We start from the raw sequence: 17,716 nt of genomic DNA, 5'->3' as shown, positions 1-17,716 counted from the left end.
AATGTCTAATAAATAGTTGAAAGAATGAGTAAAAACTTTTTAAAATCAATCAGCGGATTAAATAAATTTAAGAAATATCTGAATACTTATAAATGTATTCCAATGTTACTGGACTTATTTGTTAGTGCATTTATGGATGTTTGGTTTTGTATTATTTAAAATGCGACATCAGGCTATAGAGATAGTACTGCATTAGCCTTGCATGAGTTCCACCGGGGCCCAATCCCTTGTACTCCATATGTCCCCAGGCTGACTGGGTGTGATCTCTGAGTAAAAAAACCACAGGTGAACCCTGAGCACCAGTGAGCCCCCCATACCTCAATAAAACAAAAACAAAGTATGGTACCATGTAATGACATTTATATTTATAAAAGGAATAGAATCACCTCAAGAATTAATGTCACCCTAGTAGGCATTAAGGATTCATCTTTCTACTTTTGAAAGAAAAAATAGGTAATTTCACTCATTGATAGGTGATATGGTAGTTATCTTCTTGATAACTTATTGTTACAAATCACAAAATCTATCATATATTTTAATACCATATTTAGTTTTAATGAAGAAGAATCAAAGAAAGCTGCTCAATATTTAGATAGGACCATTCAGAACATAAGATCACATAAATTATTTATTTATTTGATGCTTTGTACATCATGTCACAGTATTTTTGCAAGTAGTTAGCATAAATATAAAATTGGGAATTTAAGTAATTATGAATAAGTGGTGAGATATTTTAGGAGTATGTGCTGTATATACCTAAACTTGCCAGAAGACTGAAATGATTATTGTTTTGATGAAAATGTCAATCAAAAGGAATGCGAATATTGGCTTAAGAAAACAAGCTAATTTTTAAAAATCTGAGCATGACATGAAATATTTTCTAAATTTTATTTGTTTACTTAGTGCAACATTGCAACAGTACTCCCCATTTTTCATCATAAATTCCTAGCAGGCAGAACTCTGCTGAACTTTTCTCTGAACACAAGGATGTGAACAGGGATGCTTAATAAATGCCATTAGACAACGATTTCCTGTGTTTAATATTTATTGAGCACCTATGGGGACCTCAAGACCTTGGTCTAAGATGAAAAGCTTTAAAAAAGTCTGTACCTAATTAAGAAAAACATGGTCCCTGTTCCCAAGGAGCTTATCTGCTAAAGCAGACCATACTGATGTGGGTGCATAGAGAAAATTAATTTTATTTTCTTTTAGCTAAGTGCAGAAAACAACCACCAATTTTATGAAACTGTAGAATTTATTTCCTTTATTCTTAAAATTGTCTTTTTTTCTAAGGCCTCATGCAAAATGTCTGGCAAAGAATAAAGTCAGAGGAATCTGGAAAAAGGACAAGAGGATAAGGAAATGAAGAGGAAGGATGATAACAGATGGCATGATGTAGGCTACATGACCCGAGGGAGAGAGCTTTTGGGTAAGACACAACATTTCTGTAAATAGTTGATATTTTTCTATATTTTTAAATGATTATAAGTTCCTTCATCAATGATTAATATTTTTCAGTTCGCAAAATAGGAATGAAACAAATGTTGATTTTCTTTCATTTAGGCAAGCTACAAAGCACAGCTGTGACAGAGGACAGAACCGGCAGGAATTTAACACATATTATAGTTTATTAGGAATGATTTCATAATGCATCCATATTTATGCTGCCAATGATAGAACACTGATAATAAACTTGTAAAAACGATTAACTGTTACTGTTTATATTTTTATTGCAAAACTTAGTGACAATGTTATTTTAATTATATATCATGGACTTAATTCCCTACAAAAAAATTTGGTTATATATGTCTCATCTAATAAAAACATTTATTTTATTGCTTTTCATGTGATCATATTTTATTTTTTGCTCTGAATTGATATCCCAATCACCTTTAGGAGTGAAGTTGAACAGAACTGTGTGAAGTTTATCAATTCCATTAAATTAATAATGTAATTTATCCCCCAGCTTAAGATTTCCATTGGTCATATTTTATATTAATTGGCAATTGATCTGTGGTTGAATGATCACTTAATCCTAGTTTAGGATGATTAGGATAATAGAGTTAAGAGTCAAATCCAAAGAAAAAATAGGAAATGAAAATTGACAATACAGTTTTAAAAAGGCTAATCTCTTAATAACAGAAATCAAAGTCAAATAAAGTGACTATACAAAACAAAGAACAATAAGAAAAAGTAAGAACAGGGACCAGAGCGATAGCACAGCAATAGGGCATTAGCCTAGCCAAGGCTGACCCAGATGGACCAAGGACGGACTTGAGTTCCACCCCTGGCATCACATATGGTCCCTGAGCCTGCTAGGAATGATTTTAAAGCACTGCTGGGTGTGGCCAAAAAACTCCAAAACTATAAACAAAAAGAAGAAGAAAAAACAAAAAGACAAAAAAAAAAGCAAGAACCTTGTAATTTCTGGGCAATACCTTATAACAAAATCGATATTGCAATGAAATTCTCTCTCTCATGCATAGTCAGATTTGCAGTATACCTATTACACAATATCATACTGAGCTGATGTAAACATAAATCTGAATAAAGTTGAGGAAAGACTACCTATTTAAGCATAGTAATAAGACTCATTTGACACAAACCTTCTTTAGCAAGACATAAGTCTCATATGTGTTTGATATCTGTGTTGCTTCTCCCTTCATAAACTCTTCTCTGTAGTTATTAATTTATATTTACTATTATTGATTCTTCTTGATTCAAAGTCTCACAAAAGTCAACCATTTTATTTAATAATTGGATCAAACTCTTGTGAGCTCTCTTTCTTCTGATAGTTCTTAACATTTTTTCAGTTGTTTCATGTGTAATATATTAAGGGCATCGTGCTTTGTAATTATTGTTGTGTTTGTTTCAATCCTCATGATTCAGGTATACAGCACTGGTTTAGGCTCAGTAGTGCTATGGGAGCTACCATCATTGTACCCTAGAGGGCTCTGGGCCATGTGGTGCTGGTGATTGACCCTGAGTCAGGGAGTATACTTCATAAACCATGTTCTCTGGTTGTTTGAATGATCTCCCTACCCTCAGATGCACATCTAGGTCCAGACACTTTCTACTATTGTAGAGGGTTCAACTTCACTTGAAAAAGGTGCTGAGTGTGATTAAAATTTTAGGGCAAGTGTATCAAAAAGGTGGAAGAGGCATTCATTGTCTTTGGTCATTTGGTAGTGAGCATAATTTTAATTTGAGATTAGAGAAAGACTAGTCTATTGAGAAAATTGCAGTTGTCATGAGAATTTGACTATTAAATTTGTTTATTTCCCTTGTAGAAACATGTCTATATGTGTCCAGTAGGATGTCTACCCTCCAAATTTACATTTAATGCCTTTTCTCTAAGGAAGGATATTAACCATTTCCCCAATGTATTCATTGACTTCTGTCAAGTATTAACCGAGTCCATGAATATACAGAGAAATTGGGATGCTCAAAGAGAAAAAACTGTAATATATATCCAGTAAGGTAATAATGATCTTTCTGTCTCAAAACTTTGCAGGTGCACATCATCAAAATGGCAATACTCCCCAAGGCGTTATACAGATTCAACGCTATCCCTCTAAAGATACCTATGACATTCTTCAAAGAGGTAGATCAGGCACTTTTGAAATTTGTTTGGAACAATAAACACCCTAGAATAGCTAAAGCAATCATTGGGAAAAAGAATATGGGAGGAATTACTTTCCCCAACTTTAAACTTTACTACAAAGCAATAGTTATCAAAACAGCATGGTATTGGAATAAGGACAGACCCTCAGATCAGTGGAATAGGCTTGAATACTCAGAAAATGTTCCCCAGACATACAATCACCTAATTTTTGATAAAGGAGCAGGAAATCCTAAATGGAGCAAGGAAAGCCTCTTCAACAAGTGGTGTTGGCACAACTGGCTAGCCACTTGCAAAAAATTGAACTTAGACCCCCAGCTAACATCATGTACGAAGGTAAAATCCAAATGGATTAAAGACCTCGATATCCGACCCCAAACCATAAGATATATAGAACAACACATAGGCAAAACTCTCCAGGACATTGAGACTTCAGGCATCTTCAAGGAGGAAACTGCACTCTCCAAGCAAGTGAAAACAGAGATTAACAGATGGGAATATATTAAGTTGAGAAGCTTCTGCACCTCAAAGGAAATAGTGCCCAGGATTCAAGAGCCACCCACTGAGTGGAAGAATCTATTCACCCAATACCCATCAGACAAAGGGCTAATCTCCAAAATATACAAGGCACTGACAGAAATTTACAAGAAAAAAACATCTAATCCCATCAAAAAATGGGGAGAAGAAATGAACAGACACTTTGACAAAGAAGAAATACAAATGGCCAAAAGACACATGAAGAAATGCTCCACATCACTAATCATCAGAGAGATGCAAATCAAAACAACAATGAGATACCACCTCACACCACAGAGAATGGCACACATCACAAAGAATGAGAACAAACAGTGCTGGCGGGGATGTGTAGAGAAAGGAACCCTTATCCACTGCTGGTGGGAATGCCGTCTAGTTCAACCTTTATGGAAAGCAATATGGAGATTCCTCCAAAAACTGGAAATCGAGCTCCCATACGATCCAGCTATACCACTCCTAGGAATAGACCCTAAGAACACAAAAATACAATACAAAAATCCCTTCCTTACACCTATATTCATTGCAGCACTATTTACCATAGCAAGACTCTGGAAACAACTAAGATGCCCTTCAACAGACGAATGGCTAAAGAAACTGTGGTACATATACACAATGGAATATTATGCAGCTGTCAGGAGGGATGAAGTCATGAAATTTTCCTATACATGGATGTACACAGAATCTATTATGCTGAGTGAAATAAGTCAGAGAGAGAGAAAAACGCAGAATGGTCTCACTCATCTATGGGTTTTAAGAAAAATGAAAGACATTCTTGCAATAATAAATTTCAGACACAAAAGAGAAAAGAGCTGGAAGTTCCAGCTCACCTCAGGAAGTTCACCACAAAGAGTGATGAGTTTAGTTAGAGAAATAACTACATTTTGAACTGTCCTAATATTGAGAATGTATGAGGGAAATGTAAAGCCTGTTTAGGGTACAGGCGGGGGTTGGGTGGGGAGGAGGGAGATTTGGGACTTGGGTGATGGGAATGTTGCACTGGTGATGGGTGGTGTTCCTTTTATGACTGAAACCCAAACACAATCATGTATGTAATCAAGGTGTTTAAATAAAAAAAAAACTTTGCAGGTACTGTGAGTTAAGTTTAAAATTTTGAAAATAGATTATATTTATGTTTCTTTTCTTTGTTGTTGAAATAACTGAGGTTACATATATTTGGTTATGATGCTTACCAATTTAATCATTGTCCTTCAGAGGTATACTTACTTAGTTGTGCTTACATGTACTGGCTATGGTGTGTTGGAGATTGCAAGATTCACTGTGTATCATCCCAAACCTTTGAGTTGCTAGATTTGTGGATGATCCAATATGAGGATTGAACTCATGACCTCCTCAGCCTCAGGCTTGCATAGGCCTTAGTTTTGTTTGCCATTGACCCAGTCCTGAGCCCCTATTAATTTATGCTGTCTTGTCCTGTGTTTTGTTTTGTTTTGTTTTGTTTTATTTTATTATTTTATTTTATTTTATTTTTTGTCTTTCCTGAGGAAGGACTGGGTTTACTGGTAGCAGTAAGCAATATAAAGCCATTCTGTGTTGCCCTGGGAGGTCCCTGTTCAGTAGTTAGTAGCACTTGACTGGCACTTGAGATTGAGGGTTTGAGAGGTAAGCAGAGCACACTAGAGCTAGCCAGAAAAGCTCCCTTGGGGAATTAAGCATTTTAGTGTGTCAATGAAATTTCATTGCCCAAGAAGGTCTAAACAAAAACTTTAACCAAAGGTTCTGGGAAGTAGAAAGAATATTGGCAAAAATAGGATGCAGAAAAGGCATTCAAATATATACAACTTAATCTGTTTGCTTGTGGGCTTTTTAAAATTAAATTTAATTAAATTGTTTTAGTTTGGAATGCCAATGCTCAGATGTAACTTCTGCTCTGCATTTAGAAACTATACTTGGCAGTGCTCTGGGAACCACATGAAATGCCAGAGATTGAACCTGGATAAACTGTGTGCTAGACAAGTTCCATACCTGCTAGAACATCTCTCTCGCCCCTACTTATGACTTCTTCCTTGGTCTAAATGTTCACTAAGTGCTTCTGTTAGTCTAATTATCTTGGAAGGAATCATCTGTTGAAGTTATGTGCTGGAAAACTTTCTAGTTACATGCAATAAAGAATTTGAGTTCTCAGAACATTTTGCCTGGAGATGATACCTCTGTCCCAGAGATATGCCCTCTCTCAACTGTATTCTACATAAAAATTATTTGAACTGTTGAACAATTACAGTAGCATTTTCCTATTGAAAAGTACTAAACAGTACTGAGGAACATTTTTATCTCAAGGAACAATCTTTAAAAGACTAGTTTTAGCATTATTCTTATATCTGATAAGAATGGTATTGACAGTGTTGACAATGCTAATAACATTGACAACAATAATTTACACTGTTAACAGTGTTAATAACAATGGTTTCAAATGTCTTACATAGATAACATCAGATGACCCAAGAGGAAAGAAATAAGAGACTAATATATATCAGTACAATGTTATTATTTTTTATGGTAGGAATGCACATATGCTCAAGAGAACAATTTATCTTCCTGGGAATATTCTATTTTCTAGATTTAGAAAAATGCCAGTAATTTATTTTGACTAATTGAAATTGGGTAAAGGGTTTCTTTACTCTCTCATTGAGCCAAAATATACCATATGCATTTCTCCACATTATTTATTCTTGGAAGTTAGGGTGCAGAGGATATAGGGGGGAATACCCAAAAACCCACATATGTTCTTTCAAAAATTGAAAATCCAGAAGCAGAGGCCAGAGAGATAGCATGGAGGCAGGGTGTTTGCCTTGCATGCAGAAGGACAATGGTTTGAATCCCGACATCCCATATGGTCCCTCAAGCCTGCCATGAGTGATTTCTGAGTGTAGAACCAGGAGTAACCACTGAGTGCTGCCAGGTGTGACTCAACAAACAAAAAAAGAAAGAAAGAAAGAAAGAAAGAAAGACAGAAAGAAAGAAAGAAAGAAAGAAAGAAAGAAAGAAAGAAAGAAAGAAAGAAAGAAAGAAAGAAAGAAAGAAAGAAAGAAAGAAAGAAAGAAAGAAAGAAAGAAAGAAAGAAAGAAAGAAAGAAAGACAGAAAGAAAGACAGAAAGAAAGACAGACAGACAGAAAGAAAGAAAGAAAGAAAGAAAGAAAGAAAGAAAGAAAGAAAGAAAGAAAGAAAGAAAGAAAGAAAGAAAGAAAGAAAGAAAGAAAGAAAGAAAGAAAGAAAGAAAGAAAGAAGAAAGAAAGAAAGAAAGAAAGAAAGAAAGAAAGAAAGAAAGAAAGAAAGAAAGAAAGAAAGAAAGAGAAAGAAAGAAAGAAAGAAGAGAAAGAAAGAAGAAAGAAAGAAAGAAGAAAGAAAAGAAAGAAAGAAAAAGAAAAAAGAAAGAAAGAAAGGAAAAAAGAAAGTAAAGAAAAAAGAAAGAAAGAAAGAAAGAAAGAAAGAAAGAAAGAAAAGAAAGAAAGAAAGAAAGAAGAGAAAGAAAGAAAGAAAGAAAGAAAGAAAGAAAGAAAGAAAGAAAGAAAGAAAGAAGAAAGAAAGAAAGAAAGAAAGAAAGAAAGAAGAAAGAAAATCCAGGAGTAAGTTATTGCCAAGAGAATATTCTTCCTATGATTATTTCCCCAATTATTCCTTAGGTAAGATATACTTAATGTATAGCCAATATTCATAAGAGATAATTTACTCCATAATATTACTATATACATTAAGTGAGAAAAAGATAAGTTAATTTTGTATACACTTACAATGATTTACATAACACTGCAGTGCAACCAAGCATAACCTAAATCATTTATCTCAAATGCATTTTATCAGAATGAATGTTTCTTCTTTTCAGTAAATAGCTACATTGCATTATAAGACAAACATTTATGTGACTTCCCTATTCTGTTTATTCATTACAGTACAACATGCTTTTGTCCCTCTTCTTCTCCAAAGATATCATCATATTAGAAACAGGATGATTTAGTTTGTCTTGAAATAAGAGGAATTTATATTAGGAAATACTTTTTAAGTACTGAATAGTATGTTGAAAGACTAAAAGCAAGTATCTCTAAAATGAAACCTGGAGAAGAATATGCACATTATTTGAGGAGAAATATTCACTCAGAAATAGGCCTGTTTGTTCTAAGCCATCAATCTAGATTTTAAACAGTGTCAGTGGTTATGAGAAATGAAGTAATATTTGTTATGATTGTGATAGAAACGGAATTATTTTTGTTTGTTTTGGGGTCATACCAAGAAGTGCTCAGGAGTTACTCATGGCACTGTTCTCAGGAATCACTTCTAGTGGGCACAGAACTATATGGGATTGGGGGGAGGGGGATCCCAGGTTGCAACATGCAAAGAAAAGTCTGTAACAGCTATACTATCTCTTTGCCCAACTAGATTGATTTTTTTTTACTCTAAAGGAAGACAAATGATAAATTAAGATTCAAATTGATGCTTGTGTATATGTGTGCATGTGTGCATATGCAAGCACAGTGTGGGACATACGTATATGTACACATACTATTGGTTAAAAAAATGAAAAATAAATGGAAAAAAGTTATGTATCTTACCTTTTATAAATTGATTCAAAGGCTTTTCTGCTGGCATATAAGTTAGATGAAAGATCTATAAAATGCTGATCAGCTTAAAACTCTAAATAATAGAAGAAACATAAAACTTTTTAAGTAGCTGCTGATTTGAGTTTTTTTTTTTGACTGGTTTTGTTTTTTGTTAATTGTGTTTTGTTTTGTTTGTTTCTTTATAGTTGATGATTTTGGTTTTTGGTTTGTTCTTTTTTTGTTTTGTTTTGTTTTTGTACTTCTGTTGCTACTGCTGTATTATTTTTGTTTTTTCTGTTTTGTTCTGTTTTGCTACTTTCTTCTTCTTTTTTTCCTTTTCTTCTTCTAAATGAATATTTATAACACCTAGATGAACTAGTTTTTATTTTTTCATTTTTATTTTTTGTTTTTTTTTTCTTCTCTTCTTCCTTATCTTTTCTTATATCTCCAACAGAACCACATTACTGGAATCACCTTTCCAGCCTCATAATTTGAGGGGGAACAATGGATAGTTCCAAGACCAGACAGCCATACTAACATTTAGTGAAATAAAAAAGATCAAACTTGAACACCAAACCCAAAGTCAACAACTGCAGAATCAATATCCATTCTACAAGTTGTACAAGTGGGAAACAGTTACTCTAGCATTACAGGGGTAAAGGAGAGATATATGGGATGGATACATGCTGGGAACAGAGATGGAGGGAGGACAACACTGGTGGTGTAATGTCCCTCATTTATTGTCATTATGTGCTTAAAATATTACTGTAAAAGATTTGTAATTCACTTTGACCACAATAAAAATTAAAAAAAAAACCTCTGATAGTAAAAAACAAAAGATATAAACAAACATGTATCATGGACCTATGCTGGATCTCAATTTGTGTAAAGTGAATTGAATAACATAAGATTTAATAAAAGCTTAGACATTTTTATTTCATTTCCAATTATGATTCTTGAGCAAAACTCAGTTGTATAATCTGTTTTTAAAATCTGTTTTCCATCACTATTTAGTAGTACCTAGTAATGTTCTCAGGATTTAACAGGTGTTGAGGTTGATTTATTGATTACTTCATGTGACAAACTGAATGTTCTCATTATGTGTGACTCATATTTATGAATTCTTGGAAAAAAAGACTAATTTCAGTTTTAAAGAAAAACATGCAACTTGGTGTTATTGACTTAAAAACATTTATACAAAACTTTATTATGAAGACAGTTTTTATTCTGTGAGTAATCATGCACTATTTAAAACTTCTAAGTTAGACTAATGATAACATTTAGCTTATAGCATGAGTATTAAAATATTTGAATTTTTAAATAAGGGAGAGTGGTAAACACTTTTGAGTTTAATTCTTTACTTCTTCATTTCCCTTACTTCATTTAAATAAACCATTAATAAAGATTTTTTAATATTTTCTCTTTAGTATTAAGCATACAGATCTCAGAGATCATGTCATCATTTAAGACTTGTGGAATGACACTGTAATGTCATTCATCTCGTCAAATTAAATATACATAGTGTTTTGTGTTAATATAAATATACATATTTAATTACAAACATTTATCTAATAATTTATAATTTAGGAAATGTGCCAAATGCTTTTGGTCATGAGGAAATAAGAAATTCATTTTAAGATAAAGAAGCCATTGGGGAAAGATAATTACTTCTTAAAGATAAATTCTGCAAAAATTTTTATTTAAGTCAGTGCACTAGAGCATTTAGTTATCTTTAGTATGACATGGAAAAATCTTAATTTAAGTTATGAAGATACCTTTACTTTTCTATACAGGACAGGTAAGTGTTGATTTTGTTGTAGGTCAGCCAACTTCTCTCATCCTGTTGACACAAAATGTATCTTGCCGTAATGTCTAAAGCTTTGTGTGCTTGGAAGACCACTGAAGAAACATGCAATGTCTTTACATGTTTCTTTAAACTGAGGGAGAACTTTGAGCAAGCATCTAAAACAGTTACAACAAATTAGAAAAGCTTTTTGTATGTTCAATCTCATAATATCTTTAATTGGATTTCTATTTTGAACATCATTTACAATCTTCTTTCCTCTCTCTTATTTTTTTTTAAATTTTCAGATGTTTTCAGGGAATAATTTCAGCATTTAAATTATGTGTTACCACAATGTACCCATCATTCAAGTATCTATATTCATTCCTCCACAACAGACCTTTGTCCTTCAACTCTAACCCACCCTCTATTCCAATAATCTCAGGTCTATTTTTATAGTGTTATTTTATTTTGTTCTAACTTTCTTTTTAATTCTTAAATTATTTTTATTAGGCAAGAGAGAGTAGAGGGTATAGGGCATTTGTTTTGCATAAAGTTACCAGTGCACCAAGTGGCCCCCTTCAGTCCATGAGGAGTGATCCCTGAGTGAAAAGCTAGGAGTAAGCCTTCCAAAAATAAGTTTGCTTTTAGTTCTGCTCTTATTTTATTTTAGGCACTGTGATTTACAATACTATTAATGATAGGGTTTCATGTTCCAACACCACAGCCCCTTCAGAGTGTCCTCCTTCTTCCTGTCCCATTTGCCTTCCCACACCCTCCACCAAGGCAAGTTCAGTTCTGAAGACCAATTACCAGGCTTGTTGACTTTGGTTACTTGCTATTCTACGGTTTTTTTTAAATCATTTTAATTTTTGATCATCTTTATTACTTTCAAAAATATATTCAACTTGTCTCTCTTATTTTGAAAAAAAAACTTGACTCTAATTTATGTGTCACACAATCCACTTGTTTAAAATACAGTAAGTCACTAGTCTTTTTACCATATTATTTTATAGTATAACTTGTGTATGTCTGTCCTCCCAACAGTGCTAAGGAGCTCCAAGATCTCCTCTTGGTGCTTTGTTTGTTTGTTTGTTTGTTTGTTTTGTTTTGTTTTTGTTTTTGAGTCTCACCCAGTGAAGCCCAGGGGTACCCTTGGCTCAGAAATCGCTCCTGGCTTGGGGGACCATATGGGACACAGGGATATTGAACCATGGTCCTTTCTAGGCTAGTGCAGGCAAGGCACTTACTACTTGCGCCACTGCTCCAGCCCCCTCTTAGTGCTTTTTGGCTAAACTCTCAAGAAGTTCAGGTACAATGATCTGATATTATTCATGCTCTGTAGTGCTGGAGATTATCTAGGCTACCCCAGTGATGTTCAGGTGCCTCCAGTACTGCATCTTCCACTTTCTGCAAGATACTTGGAGGACCTTGTGACGCTGAGTATTTAGTTGGGCATTCCTCATACAGAGTATGAGCCTTAACACTTTACTATATCTAGAACATACATATTAACATTAAAATTAATTTGGTGGTTGATCACTTGCACTTGTTTTGCCTCTGTGAAGCATTTGATTTGAACATAAAAAGAAGGGTTTGCTTCAAATTCATGTTTTTTCTTTTCTTTTGCTTTGTTTCTTTATATCCCAAGTATCATTAAAATAATTTGACAATTATTTTCTCCTCACTTATTTAGCCTAACAGAATCCTCCCCAGTTCTATCCACATTGTTGTAAGAGGAACAATTTCAGGTTTTTCATAGCTGGATATTATTCCGCTGAATAATCCCCTATACTATATATAAATATATATATATATATATATTATACTATATATGTGTGTGTGTGTGTGTACATACTATAAATTTTTATCCACTCATATTTTCTTGGGCATGTGTTTTCATATTCTAACTATCCTAAGTAGTGCTATATTAAACACAGATATACAAAACACAGGTTTTCTCAAATTAGTGTATTTATATCCCTGGGATAGATAACTAAAAGTTGACTTGCTAGATCTTACAGAAGGTCGTTTTTAATACTTTGAAAAATGTTTGTGCTGTTTTCCATAAAAAATGATGTAGTATATACTCCCACCAACTAAAAATAAAGATTGTTTTTCTCTGCATTCCTGCCGGAGCTTATTGTTTCTGACATTGCATTACACAATGGTCCATCTTACAAGTATCAGTCATACCGCACTTCCATTTTAATTTGAATTTCACTGATCACGTGACATTTTATTATGCATGTGTAGGTCATCTCTATGTCTTCTTTGGAGAAATATCTGTTCAGTTCTTTACCCCATATTTTATAAATTTGTTTTGTTGTTAAATTTTGTGAGTTATTTACATAACTTTAATATTAACCATTATTTGATATATCTTGTCATGAAAATGTTCTTGTATTCATCAAAATATATTTTTGTTTTAATTACTATTTTGTGATCTGCAGTTTTATTGGTTTGAAAAATTCCATTTATTTATTTTTATGCTATTTTTCCCTTGTTTGATATGAATTTTCCAAAATATCACTAAAGTAAATATCACGCAATCCTCAGCCTGTGTTTAATTTAAATGAATAACATAAAAGTACTGAATTCATTTTAAATTCTGTGCATGATGTAAGATAGTGATCCAGTTTTATTATTTTACATGTGACAATCTAATTTTACCAGTACCACTTTTTGAAGATATATATATTTTTTTGTTTTAGAACTTTGGCACTTTTGTTGCCATAACAGTAACATAGTTAATTTATATATAACTATTGCACACAGATTAAATTTATGTATATTTAATTAAACATATATAAAGAGTTAATTTTGAGTCTTTGACATTTTAATTAATTTTAAATTTATTTTTATTTCAATATCACACTGTTTTAATTAGTATTATTTTGTAATATAACTTGAAGTAATGAAATATGATATCTTCCATCTGTTATTTTTCTCAAGATTGCTGTGGCTATTTAGGGTATTCTGTTGTTTTATACAACTTTCAGGTTTTCTTTTATGTTTAATATTTTGTTTAATTTTCCTGAAAAATGCTATTGAAAGTTTAATAAGATTATACTAAATCTTTATACTTCTTTAGATAGAAAGAATATGTTATCATTGCAAATTCTTTCAATTCATGACATAAAATATCTTTCTAGGTCCTCATGACTTCTACTTCCTTAAACAATGACATACAAGTTTTATGTTGACATATATTTATTCTTTGCTAAATTTATTCAGAGATATTAATTCTTATTTGTTGCCACACCAAGCAGTGCTCAAGAATTACTCCTAGCACTGTCCTCAGAAATCAATCCTGGTGGGCTAAGAGAACATATGGCATGCTGGGGATCAGCCATCTGCAAGACTAACACCCTACCTACTGTAATATCTGTCTGGCTTCAACATATTCATTTTGGGGGATTATTTTGGCATTAGATGTTTGTATTTTTCTTTGATTTTTTTGCCTAAATGCAGCATGTTAGTATATTGGTTTTGTAGCTTGTCATTTTGTTTCTGATCTATTCTTGTGTAATCATAATGAATGTTTTATCATGTCATCCATCAATAGTGATAGTTTATGTCATTTCAGTTTGGATCCTTAACTTTCCCCCTTTACCTTGTCTAATTTCTTTAACTAGAATTGCCCAGGCATTATTGAATAAATTAAGTAAATTATATTTATATTAACTTATTTTAGTAAGATATAAACTAATATTTGATAACAACTTTTTTATGAAACAAAAATTAAAGCACAAGCCATTTATTATTCTAAATTTCAATTAATGAATTGAAAGAAATTCTCAAATTTTAATTGAGAAATGTAAAGAAATTAATGTGTGGTATGTTGTCATTTATGTAAAACTGTTCACTTAAGCTTAACTACATGTTTTTTTGTTTTGTTTTGGAGTGACAACCTGCTACACTTAAGACTTACTCCTGGCTTTATGCTCTGTAATAATAACAGACCCAGCTTATAAAAAAAATACACTACAGGCATTCTTCCTTCCCTCCCTGGGACAGGCAGGATGTCTCCCTCAAAGAAGGTTGGAGAGAAGAAGAAAGGCCCCTCGGCCAAGGGGTGACCCAATGTGGTGATCCAGGAATACATCATCAACATCCACAAGGGCATCCACATGTGCCTCAGGCACTCAAAGAGATCTGGAAGTTTGCCATGAAAGAGATGGGCACCCTAGATGTGTGCATTGACACCAAGCTCAACAAATCTATTTGGGCAAAAGGAATAAGGAATGTCCCATACCAACCGAATCCATGTACGTTTGTCCAGAAAACTTAATGAAGATGAAGATTCACCAAACAAACTAGACATTGGTGACTTATGTGCCTGTCACCACTTTCAAAAATCTACAGTCAATGAAGATGAGTACTAAACCTGTAGCATAATAAAATTATAAAAGTTACAAAAAATACACTACAATCTAAGAAGTGTGTTTGTGGTCATTAGTAAGTCTATTTTGATTGTAATAGTAATTCATCTAAATGAAGTGATTTTAGCAGAAATTTAGTTTAGAGTATTAGTAGTTTGTTCTTGGTGATACAACTAATAAAATGTAGACCTGAGATTTGAACTGAAGTCTCATTAAAAACCCATATTTTGCTTAATGTTTCCAAATACTAATGAAATGGATTAAATTTTGTAAACCACAAATTTAATAAATTCCAGAAATTTTTATTATCAATTCACACCTCTAGAATGTTCCAACACATCTTAAATGGGCAAGACTCTAGACTGTAAGGCCCAATAGGTTGAACACCAGTCATGTTACTAATTTTAAGCTTTGTATTGGAGATTGCCAAAACCTTTGAGTATTTTTAATCTTTAATACCAGCTGCTTTTCCTACAGGTACCTTCACTGGTAGAAGAAATTGCCAAAACACATTTGTCTTTTTGAGGTTTGCTTTTTCTCAAACTCTATGTGCTTACTTGATAAGAGGACTGACTGCAAGCCATGCTTAATCTTTTGCTCAATGTGCTATGTTTGAGAGTTGGCTAGGGATTGCCCCTCCAGGGAAAGAGGAGGACAAGTGACAATAAAGAGAGAGTTATGGGCTGTGAAACCTTGCCTGACAGGCTCTTTTTCCTGGAATTAGCTGTGAAAGCAAAAAATGAATGTTATTAGAGGGCAAGTGTCTGGCATTTCACCTCTCATTGGGCCCTCTCATTGGTAAGACTCCTTAATGGTTGAGCTTGGAAAGACTATACAACAGCTTTGCCCAGAGATAGGACACACTGAGTGTGATTAGGATAATGCTTTCTTCATTGCATAAGCAACAGAAGAGAAGAATTAAACAAATGCATCAGGTTTTCATCTCAGGCACAGAAAACAAGAGGTTGCCAATCATGACAAAAATCCCAGCCCTTCTGATTCAGATATAATTGAGTCATTTAGCATATGTAAACATAGGAAAGAAAAAAGCAACTCTACTCCTGTAAGAATTTTTTATATTTCAGTCATCTATATTGAAATAAGTGGAGAACTCTAAAGGTATTCACAGTATTATGACATAAAATTTAGAAACCTTAACTCCTTTTTAACTTTGCCATTGAACTTTTGTGTAACATTAGGAAAACCATATCTTGAATTGTCCCTCTGTTTTTTCATCTGTAACTAGAGATATTATGCATATTATATTAAAATAACATAATTTTAAGAGTTAAAGTCAGGGCTGGAGAGATAGTACAGTGTGTAAGTGCTTTTCTTACACACAGAGCTGACCTTGATTTGTTCCTAGTAGCCAGATGGCCTCGTAAGCACTACAGAAGTAATTCCTGAGAGAGTGAGAAGTAGGAATAAACCCTAAAATTGCTTGATGTAGCCCCCAAACAAAATAAATCATCTGTAGTAATATGGGAGTATTTTATAATAAGTATTGATTATACTATTCATATTAAATATTTATCTTGAGTATTCTCATAAAAAGAAATATCAGAAAATCATTGGGTAGTGTGTGCTAGTCATTATAAAATAAGCTCTTAAAAATCAGTCTTACATAGCCAGTTGTAAAGCCTTCTTGCATTTTGTTTTGATTTTCACCTGCTCAGCATCTCTTAAAAAGTGCTAATTACAGACAATTTTTCCAAAAAATCAGACACATCTTTATTTGTCTTTTAGAACTCATTGTTTTCCCCCCAAAAAGGAAATTGTCAAGAGTATTTTAAAAGTAGAGAAATTCTACCTTTATATTTGCCTCGTCTGTCAAAGAGGAATAAAAGAAAAAATATGCTAACTTTAACATGTACAGACACACATACAGAAGCACACACATTATTTGGAAATTTTTTTTATCTGTATATCCTGAGGAAGAGAAAATAAAAGCAGTTTACCCTATGTCTCTTTTCCACACTTGGCTCAAGATGACTAAATAATGTCTCACCTAATTATTCACATAATCTATATCTAGTATTGTATTACTCTTCCTGAGTGCCAAGGACTCTTGTCCTATGTACATTATTAAAATATTCTACCACATTATTGTGATAGTGTATTTACTCATAGGGATATAATATTTAAGGGCTACATTTATTTGGCTTTATATATTCTTTGTATTTATTATAACATTGGTCTTTTTCAGTCATTGATTAAAATTAAGTTGCCATTTTATTAGATGGGGGATACAAAAATATACCTCAAATATTAATCTGTGTATTTCTGGTGATAATTTTGGATTATCACTTAGGTTGTGGACTGAATAAAGGATTAGGTGGGCCAAGTCCAGTAAATTGAATGCTTAAGTAGGCTAAAAATGCTGTTCCTTCCTCATGTACTTGAACTAAAACAAGCTTTCTTTAGAGCTCTAGCATGTCAATTTATCTTGCAGATTTTAAAATTTTCCAACATCAACTTAAAAAAGCCAATAAGTCAGTTTATTCCTTTTAACAAAATATTTCTCTTCACATGTATATAATTTTATGTACATATACATACACTTATAATATATATGCTAAATCTATTATATTAAATTATATCATATAGTTTTACATAAGTTTATTTACATACATTAGTGGTTCAATATATTATAATTGGTCAATATATTATATGTTTATCCTATTTTCCTACAGACCAAGGGTTAATATAGTTAGTTATATTTAATGATTTTGTCCTTTAAAAATTATTTCCAGTTCCAGGGAGTGCACCCAGGATCTCACGTGTGCAAGGCAAGTGCTCTACGGCTTACTCGACTACAATCTATAGTTTTATTTATTATAT

The 17,716-nt window shown here is 32.9% G+C and overlaps 1 pseudogene; it reads left to right on the top strand.

Annotated features, from left to right (window-relative positions):
- The first annotated feature begins 14,515 nt into the window (after positions 1-14,515).
- On the top strand, positions 14,516-14,891 carry LOC126007246 (60S ribosomal protein L31-like; annotated as a pseudogene).
- The last annotated feature ends 2,825 nt before the right edge of the window (positions 14,892-17,716 follow it).

This window comes from Suncus etruscus, chromosome 4 (genome assembly GCF_024139225.1).
Source record: "Suncus etruscus isolate mSunEtr1 chromosome 4, mSunEtr1.pri.cur, whole genome shotgun sequence".
NCBI classification, from domain to species: Eukaryota; Metazoa; Chordata; class Mammalia; order Eulipotyphla; family Soricidae; genus Suncus; species Suncus etruscus.
Note: the sequence above shows the minus strand (reverse complement) of the source record. Positions and strands in the feature narration are given on the sequence as shown.